The sequence below is a fragment of the Saimiri boliviensis genome, chromosome 17, assembly GCF_048565385.1.
Source record: "Saimiri boliviensis isolate mSaiBol1 chromosome 17, mSaiBol1.pri, whole genome shotgun sequence".
Classification (NCBI taxonomy): Eukaryota; Metazoa; Chordata; class Mammalia; order Primates; family Cebidae; genus Saimiri; species Saimiri boliviensis.
Window position 1 is genome coordinate 59,508,954 of NC_133465.1, and position 18,708 is coordinate 59,527,661.

Sequence of the window (18,708 nt, forward strand, 5' to 3'; positions counted from 1 at the left end):
AAACACCATGAAATCTCATCTCTACAAAAATATGAAAATCAGCTGGATGTGGTGGTGTGCTCTTGCAATCCCAGCTACTTGGGAGGCCAAGGCACAAGAATTTCTTGAACTCAGGAGGTGGATGTTGCAGTGAGCCAAGATCATACCATTACACTCTAGCCTTCGCAATAAAGCAAGACTCTGTCTCAAAATAAATAATTAATTAAGAAAAACATTAGATCACTTCTCTGCATTACGGTTTCTTATTTTACTAAGAATAAAAATCAAATGTTTCTTAGAATAACCAAAGCCAACTCCAAACTTCTCTAACCTATTCTCTTGTTATTCTCTTTATTTTCTCCAATCCAGGTGTACCCAGATTCTTCCACAAATTCCACCTCAGGGCTTTAGAACTTTGTTTCCTCTGCTTAGAATGCAATTCTTTCATGTATCTGCTGACTTGTACATGTACTTCCTTCCAGAATTGACTTAACTCTCACCTCATCAGAGATGCCTCTCTAAGTAAAATAGCATTGCCTCACCTGTTCTCCATCCTATGCGTAATATATTTTTCTTCATAGAATCTAAGTAGCTGGGATATTATTATCTTTGATGTTGATGTTGTTGTTATCTTGTGTCTCCCCTAATAGAATGTAAGCTCCATGATGGCAGGAACTATTTTTTTTAATTGTACGGCCAGCATAGGGAATGGTTAATTCTAGTTGACTCTCAGTAGGTTTTTCCAATTATTAAATGATGAAGAAGATAAATGAATACATGAATGAATGAGAGATGTGAAATGTGTTCAAGCTCATTGGTTCACTAAATATAAGTAATTTAGAGATCACATTAGATAGGAGAGAAGCAATAGGTAACAGAAAGCCATGGCATATTTCTGGTTGGATTCAGAACAGAGTTATCAGGGAAATAATATATATGAGAACTTGTTTACTTCTTCATATGGTTTGGTTGTGTCCCCACCAAATCTCGTCTTAAATTATGACTTCCACAATTCCCACATGTTGTGGGAAGAACCCTGTGGGAGGTAATTGAATTATGGGGGCAGCTTTTTTCTGTGCTGTTTTTGTGATAGTGAATGAGTCTCACTAGACCTGATGATTTTAAAAACGGGAGTTTCCCTGACCAAGCTCCCTCTTTGTCTGCCTCCATCTGTGTAAGACTTGACTTGCTCCTCCTTGCCTCCCACCATGATTGTGAGGCCTTTCCAGCCATATGGAACTGTAAATCCATTAAACCTCTTTTTCTTCCCAGTCTCAGGCATGTCTTTATCAGCAGTGTGAAAATAGACTAACGTACTTCGCCAAAGAAAAAACTTCCATGTTGGAAAAGTTTCAGCTGAAGTTTAGAATTTGGAGGTTTCAAAATGTGAAGTTCCACTGATTCTGAGCATCCTCCCTTAACTGGTCTTACTGTGTGATAATAAATGTCTATTTAGTCTGCTCCACTGAACTACCTCTATTTCAACTAATCTGAAAGACACTGTGTTAGTTTGGTGGAGCGTTGTAACAAATAACTGAGTAGTTTTTATTTAAAATTTATTTATTTAACTTTAGGTGCATACTGTATCTGGCATTTCTCCCCATGGTGTCCCTCCCCCACTCTCTCCACCCCTCGATGTCTCTCCCCTTTCTCCCCAACTGCCCCCAGTGTGTAGTGCTCCTCTCCCTGAGTCCACATGTTCTCGTTGTTCAACATTCATCTATGAGTGAGAACATGAGGTGTTTGGCTTTCTGTTCTTGTGTCAGTTTGCTGAGAATGATGGTTTCCAGATTCATTCAAGTCCCTACAAAGGACATGAAATCATTTTTTATGGCTGCATAGTATTCCATGGTGTATATGTACCACATTTTCTTTGTCTAATCTATCATTGATGGGCATTTGGGTTGGTTCCAGGTCTTTGCTATTGTACACAGGACTGCAATGAACATACATGTTCATGTGTCTTTATAGTAGAAAGATTTATAGTTCTTTGAGCATATGTCCAGTAATGGGATTGCTGGGTCAAATGGAATTTCTATTTCTAGATCATTGAGAAATCTCCACACTGTCTTTCACAATGGTTTTAACAACAGACATTTGTTTTCTCACAATTCTGAAGGCCAGAAGTCTGAGATCAAGGTTTCATCTCGGTTGATTTTTTTTTTTTTTTTCCCTGAGGCCTCTCCTTCAGGCTTTTAAATAGCCAACTTCTTCTTCTGTCTTCACATGATCTTTCTTCTGTGTGTGTATATGTCTTTATCTCCCGTTTTCATAACCACATCAGTCATCTTGGATTAGGGCCTGTCATCTTGGATTTTGTCCTGTTTTCATCAGTATATCAGTCATCTTGGGTTAGGGTCATTCTGAAGCACAAAGTGTTAGGACTTCAATATGGAAATTTAGGGAGAACACAATTAAACCAGTATAGACACTTTACCTTGCAACTGTATAAAGACGAGTCTTCTTGAAAAGAATTGAACCCACATTATGGGAGAAAATGTAGGCAAACTTACGTGCAGTTACAACTGTATGTCTATTTAGACTCATCCGTATGCATCCATATATAGGTAGATATAGTAAACTTAATATCTGAGAATAATTGGTACATCTTTTATGATAAAGAAGTTGCCAGTTTGAAATTTCTTTATTATTTATAAACTCAGACTTACTCCTCTTTCTTTTTTCCCTATCCTGTTTCTCTAGTTGTATTTTAATATAATATCATTCACATCAAATTAGTTGAGATGTTAATTAGTTAATTTCTGTTAGCAAAGCTATGTGAATGTCATTCTAAAAATTACAACATTGAATTATAAACTTTGAAGTATAACTATATATAGCGTTTCTGAAATTTACTCTTTGTTTAATACCAGAAAACAAACAAAGCTCTTAGTGAGGACTGGGTAAAGATGATACCATGATTCTCAAAGTGTGTTCCATGGAGCCTTGAGCAAGAAAGGAGGAGCAAGGAATATAATTTTTCCCAAGACCTTGAAGGAGCTTTGTGAGGCCAAAACTGTTTTTCTAATACTGAGACAATATTTGTCTTTTTTTCTGTTGGCATTTTTACTGGTGTTTCAAAAGCAATGGAGAGTTAAGCTATTGATGCTGAGACCTCAATACCAATAATTTGCAATTTAAAAAGAAAGGACAGGAAAGGAAATAAAGGAAAGGAAAAGAAGGGAAAAAAATAAATGAAGGAACCAGTTTTAATAACAAATGTCCTGGACAAAGCTGTAATAATTATTGACTTTATTACAGCTCAAATTTTGATTACCATTTCCCCACTAATACTCTGTGTGATGAAATGGGAAAATCATCTACAGCATTTCTGCTGCATTCCACAGCATGATGGTTGTCTCAAGAAGCAGCATGTGTGTGGTTGTTTGAGCTGTGAGCTGGAGTAGACACTTTTTTGTTCACAGAACACAATTTTTACTTGAAACAACAGCTGAGAGATAAACTATGGATATTCAGATTTGAGTATTTAAGTGACATTTTCTTGAAAATGAACAAATGAGCCTTTCACTTCAAGGGAGACAGTTAATAATATCTGATGCTAATGATAAAATTCAGATTTTCAACCAAAATTGGAATTTCTAAAAACTATGCCTGTTACTACAAACTTGACACTTTCTCATTGTTTAAAGACTTAGCTGATAAGATCAGAGATTATATTAATGATTGTTAATATCATTGTTAATATTTGTTAATCATTGTTAATATCACTTCTGACCTTATCAGCTAAGTTTTTAAATACCAGAAAAGTGTCAAGTTTGAATTTTTGATATTGAATTATAAAGTATGTTAACACTTGAAGAGTCTGGATAGCTCAATGAACCAACATTTTCTAAGTGACCAATATATGATGTTACAAATTTGTGGATGACTGAAAGAGTCATACAAAGTGCAGGACAGATCAAGGGATTTTAATATAACTGAGAGTGAAAGCTCATTAATATTGTTTTAGATTCCTTATTGCAGCTAACCTTTAGGAAATTATCACTTGAGTTTTGATGAAGTATCAAAGTATCATGATTATCTGAGAAAGTTAATTTTTTTCAACTACATATCTGTGTGTGGATGGATTTTCTTTATATACTTCAACCAAAACAGTATATCATAGCAGATGGAATGCCTAAGCTGTTAGGAGAATCCAGCCATCTCTGTTCTGCCAGACACAAAAGAAACTTTCAAAATTATAAAGCAATGCCAATCTTCTCACTAAATTATTTTTTAAATAATAGAGTTATTTTTAATAAAGTATTATTTATATTAGCAAATAATTGGTTTCTTACTGTTATTGGAAGATAAGTAAACAAATATATTTTGAAATTCTCAGTGTTAATTTTTTAATGTGACAAATACTGAAAAATTTAACCCATGTAAACAAAAGCTCTTTGGGACTCCCAGTGATCTTTCAAGGTGTAAAATACCCTGAGTCAAACACTTAGTTTGTCATTTTGGCATCCCTTTCTCACCCATACCTCAGACTTTGTTATTCGTCTTAGTGTCTGTTTGCAGAGTGCTCTCAGAGTGTCTGTCCACTAAAAGCAAATTTAACAGTTTGCTGGTGTCCTCATTCAAGTGTCTTAATCACTTACACTATTTTTACTATTTCTGTTTTTATGTTTATTACCTCATTGGTCCAATACATTTATTTACCATCGTTCAACTATACGCTGTGCATTATGATAAGTACTGAGAATATAAATAAGAAAGACAGGTACTGTTAGCAAGATCTGTGTTTCTGATGGGGGAGATGGATACTAACCTAACAGTCAATGTATGTGTGATTTGTGCCACTAGAAATGGCACAGGATGTTAGGGACCCAGAGGAGGGGAATCCACACCAGGTCATGGGAGTAAGAGAAAGCTTTCCAAAAGCAGAGGTGCCAGTGAAGAAGAGTCCTTAAGGGCATTTAGCAGTTGCTAATGGCTGCTCTTTCACATGTCTGGCCTTTGAGGCTGGCTGTCAACTGGGAACTTAGCTGGGTCTGTTGCCTGGGGCACCTTTATGTGGCCACTTCATGTGGCTTATGAAGGCTTCTTCATCACAGTGTGGCTGAGTCATAGCAGTAAGTATTCTGAGAGAGAGAGAGAGAGAGAGAGAGAGAGAGAGAGAGAGAGAGAGTCAGGCAGAAGCTGTATATCTCTTTATGACTTCGCCTTAGCTGTTTTGCATCATTACTTCACCAACTTCTGTTCTTTGAAGGGTATCACAAAGGCTTGTTTGTTCCAAGGGTAGAAAAAATACAGCTTTACTTCTTTTTGGTAGGTTGGCAAGATTCTGGCCTGAAAGAATTGCTGTGGACATTTTCTGAAAAGATAGTCTGCCCTCTGGCCACACAATTTATACCTTTTCCCCTGCAAGATGAACTTCTATTGTCTTCAAGCCTCCCCATATCTCATTCCATTATGGCATTATGGTCAAATTCATGGTCTAGGATCCCACAATCCAAATCAAGTCCAAGTACATTACCTCCAAGTCCATGAGTCTCCTTGCAATTCATTGACTATAAATCCTCTAATACAGTTTTTGTCACTGTGAAAATTTTTGAATAATGAAGACAAATTATCTGCTCCCCACACACTCAATATACGATGATGGAATGTGGGCCAGGCACAGGACAATGGCTACAGTCACTCCAATTCACAAAGGAAGAAAAGGGAAGACACTTTCATCCCTAGTCTATAGCGATTCTGAAATCTATCTGGACACGGTTATGATTTTCTTGGTTAAGGATTAGTTCTTTATCCTAGAATTGATTCTCCATGGCTCTTGATTCTGACCTCTGAGTACACTTTCTTTGTTTTGTTTTGTTTGAGATGGAGTTTTGCTCTTGTTACCCAGGCTGGAGTGCAATGGTATGATCTTGGCTCACTGCAGTCTCCGCCTCTCGGGTTCAGGTGATTCTCCTGCCTCAGCCTCTGAGTAGCTGGGATTACAGGCACCCACTACTACGCCTGGCTAACTTTTTTTTTTTTTTTTTTTTTTTTTTTTTTTTTTCAGTAGAGACGGGATTATGTTGGCCAAGCTGATCTTGAACTCCTGGCCTCAGATGATCCACCCACCTCAGACTCCCAAAGTGCTGGGATTACAGGTGTGAGCCACCGCACCCAGCCTTCTTTACTTTTCAATGATAATTGCCCTGTGTTTGCAGCTGAGTGATGGCATTCTTAGCCTATTTCCTGTTGATAGAATTCAGAGGCCCAAAACCCTCTTTTAATTTTGTCATGTCTCTGGCCCTTTTAGTCCAAAGTATGCTGAGGCAAGAAGAAAAAGACAAACTGTTGGGGGTGGAATGAAGGGTGAATGGTAGAAGATGATGATATGGGTGTGTGCTGAGCTAAAAATCCTGAAATGTATCCAATGAGTGCAATGCAGAAATGTCCATTTCTGCTACTTATTCTCTTTTGCTATAACTTTCCTAAAAGTATTTTACTACTTTAAAATATCTGTTGCTGAAGTTAGGGGAAGGGTGTTTGTCGTCTAAAATAGCTTTGAATTTCATCTTGATTGAATTTTGACTGCAAGATGCTCTCACATGTGTGCCCTCTTAGTCTTCCAAAATTGTTTCGTGGTCACAGAAGATTTTTAAGTTAACTGCTTTATGCCCATTACATGCGTGTTTCACTTCAGAGGTTGATGCTTAATTTTTAAAGGATGCCCACTTCAGAAAAAGACATAAATAGTATTTTCAAATAAGATAATATCTAGTTTATTTATGAGTGCTTTTGAGTACCAATTGTGAAGTACAGCTAGAAGAAAACTGCAATTCTGGAAGCCTAGTACAGCTTTAATATCCTAAGTTTTCTGAAGGAGTACAAATTTTGTTATTAAACTACAAAATCAAAGAAATAAAGTATGACTTCATATTCCTGAAAATTACATACAGCATTTTTTGAATACTTCAATTTTCATGGATGTGTCGCTTTCAGCTGGCAAATATTTATGACTATGTTATTGTGGGTATCTTTTTTTTTAAAAACAACTTGATTCAGAAATGTTAGTTTATTGAAACCCCTTTTTTTCCTAAAATGACTTAGACTACAGTTTATTTATGTTCATAAGATGCCATTACCTTTAAGAGTACTGATGCTAATAGCAATATTCAACATTTTCAGCCAAAATGTGAGTTAAAGAGAAAGCTGAAAACCTCCAAATATTTTATTCCTCAAATTAATCACTCCATAAAAAGGCTCTAAAATGTGAATAATGCATTACAATGCTGCAGCAGATAACTTCATATATTGTACACAATGATGTGAATAAAGAAGAGACAAAATAGGAGATGAAAGATTTGCATTAGACAAATGACTGAACTGATACAAGCATTTTCATTCAATTTGATTTACACCATATTTTTATTGAGTACTTGCTCATTTGCCAAGCTATATTATGGAAGGAAAACTGAGTAGGATTTGGTCCTTGCCCTTTGGGAGCATATGGACATTTGCGAAGATGTGGAGTGGGCTTTATGATTCCATGTAATTAATGCAATAATCATGTATACCATGAAATGACAACCTAAGAGAAAATTTCTAGTAAGGACTCAGCAAGTCTCCAGAGAAGATGCAGGATTTGAGCTTGATGGCAAATAAGGTGTCCGATTTGGGAGATCATCCTCTAAAAATGAAGGAGGTAACAGGAAAAGGCAAGAGGATAGGAAATATGGGGTGTCTCAAGAACAGAAAATCAAACACTGTATGTTCTCACTCAGGCAGGTGTTGACCAATGAGAAGACATGGACACAGGGGGAAAGCATCACACACTGGGGTCTGTTGAGGAGAACTAGGGGAGGGACAGTGGGGGGTAGGGAGGCTGGCAGGGATGACATGGGGAGAAATGCCAGGTATGGGTGATGGAGGCAGCAAACTGCATTGCCATGTATGTACCTATGCAACAATCCTGCATGTTCTGCACATGTACTCCAGAACCTGAAGTGCAATTATATACATATATATATATATATATATATAGAGAGAGAGAGAGAGAGAGAGAGAGAGAGAGCAAGAGAGAGAGACAGACAGAGAGAGAGAGACAGAGAGAGAGAGAGAGAGAGAGAGAGAGAGAGAGAAATATGGGGTATCTTCTGGAGATGCTGAATAGCTTACTTGGTGAAAATTGGATAAATAGTGTGGAGTGAATTAGAGGTAGATTGTAACTAGATTCCACAAGATCTTGAAAGCCAAACAAAAAAAATTATCTTTTTTTTTTTGTATGATCTGGAATGTTATTAAAGATTTTGGGGAAGCTATGTTGCATGACTAGATTGAGATTTTAAGAATACACATGATGCCTCAGTGAGTGATGATTTGAATTGACAACATGGAGTTAAGTTTTCCACAGTCAGAGATATCTAATAATTATGTGAAAATACAACTATAGTCAAAATAGAAAAAAATAAGTAAATTCTGTGCTAGGGATTGTCTTTCTAACTAATGTGAAGGAAAGATTACAGGCTCATGCCTGTAATCCCATCACTTTGGGAGGCCAAGGTGGGTGGATCACTTGAGGTCAGGAGTTCAAGACCAGTTTGGCCAACATGGCGAAACCTTGTCTCTACTAAAAATACAAAAATTAGCCAGGCATGATGGCACATGCCTGTTATCCTCAGTCTAGCTACTTGAGAGGCTGAGGAAGGAAAATTGCTTGAACCTACGAGGTGGAGGTTGCATGAGTGAAGATCCTTTACCACTGCATTCTAGCCTGGGCAACAGAGCCAGACTCTGTCAAAAAAAAAAAAAAAAAAAAAAAGAGAAAAGAAAAGAAATAAAGAAATATGAAAAGTGAATATATTTACGTATTCATAGGAAATTTCTATATAATAAAAAATTTCCTACAAACACACATATAACAAAAAAATCTAAAGGGCCACTATCCACAATAGTTGAACTGATAAGATAAATGGAAGATTTCTACTTTTACCATCAGCATAGGATAGGAGGCAGCATAGTGTATAGTTAAGAGAATGGCTTTTGATGCCAAGCGAGCCCTTGGAGCTCTTAAGCAGTCTATGCCTCAGTTTTCTTATCTATAAAATGGGGATGATATGTGCTTATGGCACTGTTGTGAGATTTAAAGTGAGTAAACATATGTAAAGTGCTTACAGTATTATTGCTGTTTAATTAACACTATTATTTATATTGGGTGACTGTGGATAAGTGATATGGTTTGGATGTGTGTCTTCATGAAATCTCTTGTCAAATTGTAGTCCCCAGTGTTGGAAGTGGGTGCAGATGGGAAGTGATTTGTTCATGGGGGTGGATTTTTCACAAGTGGTTTTGCACCATCCCCTGGTGCTATTTTCATGATAGTGAGTGAGTTCACTTGAGATCTGGTTGTTTAAAAGCATGCAGCACCTCCCACCTCACTCTCTCTTGCTCCTTCTCCTTTCATGTAAGATGTATCTGCTCCCCCTTCTCTTTCCACCATGATTGTAAGTTTCATGAGGCCTCCTCAGAAGTGGGGCAGGTGCCAGCGTCATGCTTCCTGTACCACCTGCAGAAGTTTGTGTCAATTAAACTTCTTCTCTTTATAAATTATCCAGTCTCTAGGATTTCTTTATAGCAGTGTGAGAATTGACTAATACCATAAGACAACTAGTTATTTAGTTCATAAGTCTGTCAGTCAAGAAGAACCATATCTAGAATCTTGATGTTGTGCATCACTGTACATCTTGCGATCTTGTGGACCATGATTAGTTTTGTTTTATTGGAAATACTAGTAAGTAATTAAGGTCAAGATGGTCACTGAAATTGCAAAGTGGAAAATAAACCTAATTGGTTTACACAAAGACAAATGCAGGTTGTTATTAAACATATTATAAAATACTCAACTTTACAATTTATCACAAAGGTAAAAATTAAAATAGCTTTGGGTTACCATATCCTAAAGAAGTGATAGTTATGTTTAGCTAGAATTGAAGAGGCTAAAACTTGGTTTAGCTTTAAATCCCAGTCCTGGTGGTGATGTAAATATGCAACCTATCCAGAAAGTAATTTGAAAATACCTATTAGAAAACCTTAGAACCCTAATCTTTATAATATTAAATATTATATAACTGTAAAAACTTATGATAGATTCAATTTAGGAAAAATTGTGTGTATAAGATTCAATTATTGTAAGGAATAAATGTTAATAATAATTAATAAATATTAATACTATATGCCCAGAAAAAGCATAGAAAGATTTATAGTAGTTATTACTGTGGGTTGAAAGGTTGTGTTTGTTTATTTCCTTTTCTCTGCATAACTATCTATTAGTTCCTCCTATTGAATATTTTACGTAAGCAATGTAAACTTTTTGGATGCTTTGCTGTGGTTTAGACCATGAAAGTGAGGGCTAGATAGTCAATATTTTAGACTTTATGTGCCATATAGTCCCTGTTGCAACGATTGGACTTTGACTTTGTAGTGTGAAAGCAGCCACAACAGTCCAATATAACTTTGTTTCAGGGAGAGGCAGTGGGCTAAATTTGGCCTACAGGCCAGAGTTTGCCAATTCTTGGACTTAACAAGAGATAAGGGGGACTTGATTGTGAAAATGACACTTAGAATAAAAAGCTGTGAATAGATTCCAGAGACGTTGCTGGGGTGGAATTTACAGGTCCTGAGGAAGGTCTGTTGACCATGACTGAGTTAACCATGACTTTTAAGTTTCTACTTGAGACATCAGCATTGAGGGATATTGAGTGATGCATATCAACCAATATAGAGAACTCAAAAGAGAGAGATCAAATTTGTAGAAATCATGATGGATTCAATTTGTAATGAGCTGAATTTTCAAGAAGGCATTTGTCCACATGGGCCTGAAGGTCAAGAGTGAAGTGAGAAATGAAGCTGGGGATTAAGATGTATAGTGCATCAATGATGACTTGATAATCAAAGTCATAGGAACTGATGAGATATTGGAATTAAAAAGAAAATCAGTGATTGACAGAGATGGAAACCTCCATTCCATCTCTGATTATGCCCCAAAACGTGTCGGATAATTTGAATCCTTCACCACAGTCTACCTATCTTCTCCCCGTGCTCCAGGCAGTGGGAAAGACAGCTCTGGGAACAGAGACAGTGTCCCCAAAAGTTAATGGCCAGCTTCCTCTTGAACTCCATCAGCAGAGAATGCCAAAGGACTCTTCTGGGGAGTTGGAATGCTAACTTGTTACTCCACAAAAGCAAAGTTGCCTAGTTTTAGGATTTTGTCTGGAAAGCCAACTGCAATGGTCGGAGTTCCCCCAAAATTAATATGTTAAAATCCTAACCCTCAGGGTGACGGTATTAGGAAGTGGGAACTTTGGGAGGTGATTAGGTCATGAGGGTGGAGTCTTTATAAATGAGATTAGTGCCCTTATAAACTAGAACACAGGGCGCACTTTTATCCCTTTCGCCATGTGAGGACACAGCAACAAGACACTCTCTGTGAGCCAGAAAGTCAGCCTTCACCAGCCACTAAATCTGCCAGCCTACAGAACCATGGTAAATCAATATCTGTTTTTTTTTTTACAATCCACCTAGTTTATGGTATTTTGTTATAGGAACTGACATGGATGAATACACCAGCCAACTGCTAAATGATAGGATCAGACAGAAACTCTTTTAATTTGAAAAACTTTGTTATAATATATTTTTCCCAGTTAAAAGGTGAATTAAAGGGAGTTGTTTGTTTTCTTTCATAAAAAATATATAGAATTTAGGCCTCCTATTGAGCCTCAGGAAACTGAATAGAAATGGATATTCTATTTGGCAGTACAGAGGTTAAAAAAAAAAAAAAAAAAAAGGAAAGAAGAAAAGGAAAGCCTGCATGGAATTTAGGCATCTCTCCCTCTTTTTCAGTTGCCTTCTCACTAACAATAAGTGATTAATATGATCATTATTATTCAGAGATGTAGTCATATAAGCAAATATTTTGATGCTGAGTTTAAAAGTTTCCATAGAAAAATTATCCTGATATTTTGGCCTTTGTATGAAAACAAAAGGAAATGGGAAAGAGATCTAGGGCAAATTTTTAATAATATGGATTTTTCCCCCTTTCACATAGTGTGAAAGTTACTGTGGTTGCCAGCAGCACTAAAACAGTCAGACCACTTTCAGAAATTCAGTCACCTCTTAAACACTTAGAGGCTGCACTGAGTGAAAACTCCTTTTCAGAAGAGTTTCCAAGGAAGTAGAAAGTTTCCACACCCTACATCTTGTACTAAAAGAAATGGAAACAGGGCTATGTCTGCCAAAAAGTCTGAATTGTTGTGTCACAGGCTGTTGAACATCATAATCAGTAATAAAAATGTGAACATGCTTGATGCTACATTAAAATACACTTTGAAAAGCTTAGCCTGATAATATTTTTTTGATTTATTTTATTTTATTTTATTTTGCAATCCTCTCAGTGTTCCCACATTTCAAATAACAATAAGAAAAGCAAGACAGGGGGAACATAAATAAACTTTAAGTAGAGAGCTTTAGAAGAAGTATATTAAAAAACCTTTTTTTTTCCTCAAAAATTACTTGAAAAAATCTTGGGATTGTCAGTCTAATGAGCCAAAAGCTAGTAGTCGAAGTTTTAGTCTTTGTTTTTCTGATTGTGAACATAATACATGCTCATATAAAAATTGAAATGATTCAGAAATATATGGGAACAAAGTAAAAATCAGTCCCAGATTTCTCAAAGATAATCACTGTTAATGTTTCCAGACATAATTCCAGACATCTGTCCACACGTACATGTATATTAATGCATAGTTCAACATAATATTGAGTATGCATAATTTTATATAAATGGGTATACACTTTGGGCTTTGTTTGGTTACATAGCTTTTTCATTCAACAACATCTAGTTAACATTTTCCCAAGTCAATAAATATAAATCTACTCTTTGGTTCTTATTCTTTTATTTATTATTCTGTGACATAGATAATATACAATTTATGTAGTTGATCTATTGGTCATTTAGATTGTTTCTAATTCTTTGCTGTTTGAATAGTGCTATCATAGACATCCTTGTATGTGTAGTTCAGTTATCTTATTAGGACAGATTCCTTGGGGCAGAATTCATTATTTCATTTATTTGTTCACTGACTCCATAAACATTTATACAGAAAGACAGGTATTAGCTTAAGCACGGGGGATTTACAGGATTAAAAAGACAAAAAATTTTCCTTGTGAGGCTTACATTTTTGGAAGCAAGGAATATCATGAATAGGCAAAAAAAAAAAAATCAACAGATTATAAGTGTTATGGCAATAAAAACATAAGTTAATGATTTTAAAAATCATAACTCACTTTAGATGAAGTGAACAGAAAAACGTTAATAATGAGGGACTATTTGAGCTGAGACCCAAATGTTAAAATATGTACTTGTGTATAAAAATTGAAGGCAGAGCACGACAAGTAGAGAGAAAAACAAGTGCAAAGACCGTGAAATAGGAAACATCCTACCCTGTAACCCCGCTTCACAAAACTTCTCGGAACAACTCCCCTTTGGATTACTGAAATATACTCTGATTCATTGCCCTGCTCTCTCTCTTGCTCCCAAACCTCCCCAAAACCCATGGAGCAGGTGAGACAATCCATTTAAATTCACAATCCCAATCTAAAACTCTTCATTGGCTTCCCAGGGCAGTAGGACATTAGCCCTAACACCTTACAGTACATACATTGCTTCACATGACCTGGCCCTGACATGCATTGATATTTATTGATATTTATATATATGTATTTATGAAGAACCTTCATGTTCTTCACATGTACCCCAAAACCTAAAATGCAATAAAAAATATATATATGAAGAACATGGAGGATTGTTGCATAGGTACATACATGGCAATGTGGTTTTCTGCCTTCCTCCCCATCACCTATATCTGGCATTTCTCCCATGCTATCTATCCCTCCCCAACTCCCCACCTGCCGCTGTCCCTCCTCTAGTTCCCCCCCACAGACCTCAGTGTGTGACGCTCCCCTCCCTGTGTCCATGTGTTCTCATTGTTCAATACCTGCCTATGAGTGAGAACATGCGGTATTTGATTTTCTGTTCTTGTGTCAGTTTGCTGAGAATGCTGGTTTCCAGGTTCATCCATGTTCCTACAAAGAACACAAACTCATCATCAGTCTTAATCCCTTGCTGCTCTCCCCACGTCCTGATATAGAAGAAGCCACACATGCTGGCTTCCTTCCTGTCCCTTGAAGAAATCTGAATTGGGAACTTGGGGAAATGATAAACACTTAGAGAGATAAGTTATCAGCAGAAGTATTAAAGGCTTGGAACTAGAGATAAAACTTACAAAGTATAGAAAGAGAAAAGTAGGGGGCTTGGGACTAGTAGTCCCTGGGGCACTCAAAGGTTTAAAGACTGAGCAGAAGGAGATGGTGGACATCACAGAAGTCTAAACAGGAGCAGTCAGGGAGGTAGGAAGAAAACCAGGAGTGTGAGTATGACTGAACCAAGAAGAGGTGGTGTTTTAGTAACTAAAACCACCAAACTGTGTAAACTCCTACCATGATCTCAGTAAAATGAATACAGAAAAGTGACTCCTAGATTTGGCAACACCGACATCACTGGTGACCCTAAGAAGGGCAGTTTCAATAAAGTGATGGAGATGGAGGCTTGGTCAAAGTGGGCTGAAGAGAGATTAGTTTTCAAGGCAGTCCACAATGGCCAATACTTTCAGAAATTTTACTTCTGGGGGAAAAAATGTGGCAGTGGGCAAAGGTCAAGACACTTTGAAAAATAACATATTCTTAAATATGCTGACATTCTGATGGAAGTGACTCTGTAGTGAGAAATACATTGATAATGAAAGATAGGTCAGTCAAAACCAAGAAGCCCCATTTGTGATTAGGCAAAAGAAGGTGTAATCTGGAAAAGAAGCTGAAGGGCTGACTGTAAGATGTGGTTATGCCAGGGAGTGTGGCAGGTACTGTCTGTACAGACATGCATAGGTCACTAGACTTGGTGGTATTCTTTAAGGGAGTCCCCAAAGTGTAACTATTTTCCCCTACAACATAGTAGGAGGCAAGATTGGAGGCTAAAACTGTGGTGAGAGAAGAAAGTGGTAGAAGTTGAGGTGATACAAAAAAGTATAGCATTGGTTCAGAAAACACTAGACGAGTGGTTATATGACCCGTGATTATTATTTTAAGTGGAGGCCAAATGGCATGGCTATATGTGTATGTATCTATATTTCCTGCAAGGCGTACTACATGGGCATAGGTATGGAATAAAGAAGTAATAGGGTTCACATGGTTTGGGGTTTTCCTAGGTTAGTGTAGCAGAGGAAGATAGAGACAAGGGGCTGATGGATTTCACAAAGCAGTGACTGAAGGGATAGACCATGGAATCTAAGCTGGATAAAGAGGGGGCTGTGGCGGTGAGAGAGTGTTAGTGTGGAATTGTGTCCCCACTCAATTCTAAGTGGAAATGCAAATCCTTAGTACCTCAGAATGTGACTGTATTTGGAGATACAGCCTTTAAAGAAGCAAGTCTCTTAAAATGAGGCCATGAAGGAGGGCCTTCATCCAACAAGACACATTTCCTTACAAGAAGAGGAGAGAGGCCTCAGAAGAAACCAGCACACTCTGCTGACTTCTTGATCTCAAAGTCTTAGCTTCCAAAATTGTGAGAAAAAAAATTTTCTCACCTCATCCTGTCTGTGACACTTTGTCAGGACAGCACTAGCAGACTAATACGGAAGAGTATAATAAAAGTAATAAAAAGATTGTTGGATCAACAAATTATATGTTTAGCTGACCACACACAGAATGGTTGGCATGAGAAAACATGTACACGTAAGTTTGAAAAGTAGGATGTGGAAATGAGAAACTAGGGGTACTTCAAAGTCAAATTACAAAGGCGATGAGGTTACTGGTAGTGGCAAAACCAAGGGTGAGGCCCTGGGAGCGCTGAAGCAGGGCTGAAGAAAAGATTGTTGGAGGAGAGGAGTGGAGATCGAGGGGACAGTGTAGTTGATGAGTCATTCATGTGGATTCATGTTGAAGTCACACACAAGAACAACAGGAATAGAAGTAAGTAGGGAAACAGTGAATGAATACAAATGGGAGACAGGGAGAGAGAGATATAAATTATGTCCTCATTTTAGACAGTTCCAACCTTAATCTATTTAAAAAAGAATATTCTATACAATGCTGTTTTTAAAGCACTTACCATTTGAAATGCATGTGTTGTGCCCGTTGGGGGATGGGAGGAGGGGCTGAGGAACGTCTCCGTGTCACCTCCTGCAGCCACCGACCCTGACCCTTAATCCGGATACCGATGGAAGTTGACTTTTCATATCTTTCTCCTGAAATGAACTCCATTTTAAATTGGAATAAATTTTGTTAAAGAATATTTGGTAACCTCTGCAGTATTCTGTCTTCAGATAGCAACTTAGGTGTGTAGTAAGATTCCAGACATCTCTATAACTGGCCACAAGCATCTTTCACAACTAAATCATCAACATAACTTTTTGTAAAAATTAGAATTGTTAGCACTTCTAATTTTAATCCTGTTAACATTATTTTGAGCAGTTATTATCATATTTAGAAATAAGTTTGGCTAAAAGAATTACAAGGAGGGCAATCTTCTTGGTTTTTGCTCACTCTGGGTTCCTAAAAATTGAATCTAATAAGAAGAGTCCACCTGATGCAACTATTGATGTGTAAAAAATCTTAGAGTGGTATTTTAACTCAGGACTTCATATCAAGGTGAAAAATAATATATTGACATTCGCTAATAGCATAGTTTGTAGTTGGAATGATACATGATTTAATATATGAGTTTATATTTGAGAAATATTCTCAACTTTCTCAAGAAAATTCTGGTCTTTAGAGAAAATTTACAAAAATGTAGACAAGCAGTGTAGACTTCTACTGCTCAGAAAATGACTGCTCTTGCTCCCAAAGCATATAACACAGCTATGAGTGAAACTGGAGCCAGTCCGTGACTGCTTAGGAAATGTCCAGACATTGCTTTAAATGTTAAACATGTCTCGGTAGCATTTTAATGTTTTGTAATAACAAGAATTATAAACAAATACAGCCACATTTAAGCCTAAAATGCAGAATGTGCTGGCACAATAGATGATTCAGTATTTAATTCTGAAATGAATATAATTTTAGTAATTCAGGAGAATGGCAAAAACTTTTCTGAAAGACTAGTTTTTTTATAGTTGTTTTGGTGACCATGAATTGGCAAACCTTAACATGCCAGTAATCCTGTATTTTTGTGTGTACGACATGGAAAAATAAGCAATGTATTATATTTCATACTCCATTGTATCTGTGAGTTGAGACAAATTTAGCATACAAATATTCATATAACTTCCTCTATATTGTAGTATTGCAAGCTATAGAGACCTTATCTATGAGAGCTTTCTCATTGCATTCATAAAAATAATTTATTAAAATATGATGGCTTATTTTTAACCATGTAAAAGATATCTATTTACTAATTTCAAACTTCTTGCTTATTGTTACCATTTTGATAGATCTTTCTGATTTTCACCCTCATCTATTTTTGTTACTTCATGTCTTTAAAGTTTCTTTCTAAAGCTTTGTCTCAAAATCTGTTTCAGATGTAAGAGGGCTCCCCAGTGCTTGTCCAGTGACTGAGGCTAGGAAAGCTATATAAGAATATACCTTGAAACTGTAAAAAGTATTAGGCTGGGTGTCTATACTCAAAAAATTTTGATCTTGTAAGGTCTGAGATGTGGTCCAGGAATCCATTATTTTATTTTAACTTCCAATTTCATCTTGATATTCAGGCAAGAGTAGGAACCACTGAAATGGACGCGTATTAGCTGTTTCTTTTCTTGTTTGTGATGACCTAGTCTTGAGGTTGATATTGTAGAGTGCTTGCCCTGTGAAACAAGGTTGAATTCATGTGATAATTTTCTGTGTCAATTTGAGCAGGCCATGAGATGCTCAGATTAAACATTCTTTCTGAGTGTATTTGTGAGGGTGTTTCCAGATCGGATAAGCATACAATGGTGGCTTCAGTAAAGTAGATTGCCCTCCCCAATGTGGGGAGGGGGGCATCATCTAATCCACTGAGAAAGAAGAAATAAAACAGAAGGTGGAGGAAGAAGGAATTTGCTTCCCCCCCCCCCCCCCCCCCTTGGCTCACTGTTTGAGCTGAGACATCTGATCTCATCTTCTCCTGCCTTCAGACTAGGATTTACATACTCGTCTTCCCTTGTTCCCAGGCCTTTGGAGTCAGACTGAATTACATCACTGGTTTTCCTGGGTCTTGGGCTTGCATATGGTAGATCATGGGACTTACCCTCCATAAGAGAGTGAGCCAATTCCCATAATAAATCTCATGTATACACCTACACATCCCCACTATTGGTTCTATGTATGTAATATATATCATAATCTACATTAGATATAAAATATTTATATCACATATATTTTATATTATAAAATAAAATAGGATATATAACATGTATCCTATCTGTTTCATTTCTCCAGAGAACTCTGACTAATACAATTCATCAAAAAAATAGGTAGTTTTGAATATCATATCATCTCTTGGCCTGAGGTTCTAAACTTATATAATAAAAACTTTGAACTACCTCTAAAAATTGATGAACTTGTAATGCAAACAGACTTCTGTTAGTTCTCTATGATGTCACTATGGGCAGTTTTAGTCTTTGGTATTTTCTAAGATTACTCTGCTTATCATGATAATACAATTTTTTTTAACGTTGTTGAAATTACATTATCTACTATCTA